This window comes from Somniosus microcephalus, chromosome 10 (assembly GCF_052327205.1).
Source record: "Somniosus microcephalus isolate GS21.2 chromosome 10, FLI_Smic_1.0, whole genome shotgun sequence".
Taxonomy (NCBI): Eukaryota; Metazoa; Chordata; class Chondrichthyes; order Squaliformes; family Somniosidae; genus Somniosus; species Somniosus microcephalus.
Genome location: NC_140996.1, coordinates 166,239,059 through 166,241,323, shown reverse-complemented (window position 1 = coordinate 166,241,323; position 2,265 = coordinate 166,239,059). Strand labels below are relative to the sequence as shown.

General features: G+C 43.8%; 1 non-coding gene across 1 annotated transcript; it reads right to left on the bottom strand.

Moving 5' to 3' along the window:
- Positions 1–209: 209 nt before the first annotated feature.
- Positions 210–281, bottom strand: trnac-gca (transfer RNA cysteine (anticodon GCA)). Its single transcript has one exon. It is a non-coding gene; the product is annotated as a tRNA-Cys (tRNA).
- Positions 282–2,265: the final 1,984 nt, after the last annotated feature.

The following is a 2,265-nucleotide window of genomic DNA, read 5'->3' as shown; positions in this document are numbered from 1 at the left end:
TTACCGAATTTAATTTGTATATTTTGAGTTTTTTGTTTCGGATGTGCATAAATGGAAAAATGTTTATGCACTTTGGATGTACAATGTGTAACATAACTGGATCTTATTTTAGTATTATACACTCTAATTTCTTTAGTCTTAGAGGCACAATATGTTAAATAACGTTTTACAAACCAGCAAAAAAATGGAGTTACGAAGTTAAAAAAAAGAGGGGGCACCCGGATTTGAACCGGGGACCTCTTGATCTGCAGTCAAATGCTCTACCACTGAGCTATACCCCCATTCACACTTCCTGGCTTGTAAATCCGTATACTTCAACAAAGAAGTGCGCGAATTGGTCGATTACGGCATAAGGGGCTGCCTAACTTGTAACATCCAACGCTCCCAAAAATCACTGTAATTGCTACAAAGGTGATTCCGAATTTAATTACTGTGCGTTCTACAGGCCCATTGTGACGCACCTTCCTCGAAGGTTGACACAGCGAGAATAGAATGCTGCCCCCTGTAGGTTCCATTCAACCCAGCGGCTCGCCCGCCGGCACTTGTCCGCTTTATGAATGCGGTACACCGGTTGTGATCTAGTTTTATCGGCGGCTCCTCGTTGTGTGCTCTGACTACGTGTCACTTAGTAGCATTCCTCACCACTCCAGTAGGATTTTCTTTGTGTTCTGTACCACAGCTAGAATAATTTGTAAAATAAATTAATTCGGTTTTATCTTTAACATTACAACATGTGAAGAGATTTTGCGCTTTTAAAGTTGATCTGAATTTGCTGGCGGAGTTAGGATGTGAATATCTACAGTGCAAACACAGGCTGCATTGTTCGTCACTGCGTTTTCCCAGCTCCTTTGGGAACACACAAGTATTTTGCTCACGTTTTGTCTGGACCTTGTTCACCTTGTTGCGAAAGGGCAAACATTTAGTTTAATCTAAAACTGGTTTTCAACTTTACTTCATATTAGTTAAAAGATAAATAACTTAATAAGAAAAACTGTAAATGTTGGTAATCAAAAGGCTGGAAACGGAAAGCAGATCGACCAGCAGCTGAAAGAGAAAGTTAGGTAAAGGTTTCAGGAGACTTATTGATCAGGACTCGTGCTGAACGTTAACCTTTCGATCTAGTACGAGATCAAAGGACATTTTCCATCCCAGCTCCAGATGGCCTATCAATTCCCCCATTGGGCAGGAGTCGCACATGGGAGGTCGCAATTCCCACTTCAGGATTCTAAGATATAATGAAAACCTTCTAATAACTCTATAGGCCCTGTAGATTTAGTTGAGGACCTTTACTGCTGCTACGGATACTGGGATAGCATAGCATCACAAGAGAATTGTGGATGAGGGAGGCGATTCGGCCCATCTTAATTCATCCTCTCAGAAGCAACAATAACTTGCCCTTATATCGGCCTTTAACATAGAAGAAACGTCCCAAGGCACTTAATAGAGATAAGGAAAAAATGTACACCGAGCCAAAGAAGGACATATTGGCCCGGATTTTGCAGTGGTAATGACGGTGAAACTGTCAGCGTTCATCGTCATTACCCCTCTGAAACTGACAGCAATTTCTGAAGTCAGTGCAGGCGCAGATAAACGCGGAAATCCAGACGTTGCTGTCGTGATTTTATGCTGCTCTACAGGTGGTGCTGTGGAACTCCCCGGAGCCGGCAATCAATTCAAATCACAATGAAATGTAGTTCCTGATGAAAACTTCCCCTATTACGCTGGAATATCACTGTTAAAAAAAAACCTAAAAAGTTAAGCCTTGTTGAAAGAGGTGTAACTGGGTGTCACCGAGCGGCTGCAGAACATTCTGAGGTGGGAGGGTGAACAGCCAGAGGTTGTGGTCCATATTGGTACCAACGACACAGGTAGAAAGAGGGATGAGGTCCTGCAGGCAGATTTCAGGGAGCTAGGAAAGAGATTAAAAAGCAGGACCTCAAAGATAGTAATCTCCAGATTACTCCCGGTGCCACGCGCTAATGAGTATAGAAATAGGAGGATAGCACAGCTGAATGCTTGGCTGGAGAGATGGTGCAGGAGGGAGGGCTTTAGATTCCTGGGGCATTGGGACCGGTTCTGGGGGAGATGGGACCTGTACAAGCCGGACGGGTTGCACCTCTACAGGGCCGTAACCAATATCCTCATGGGGAGGTTTGCTAGTGCTGTTGGGGAGAGTTTAAACTAATTTGGCAGGGAGATGGGCACCAGGATGTAACATTAGAAAGGGGAAATAAAGTATTCAAAGGATTGGGAGATGCAGAGAGC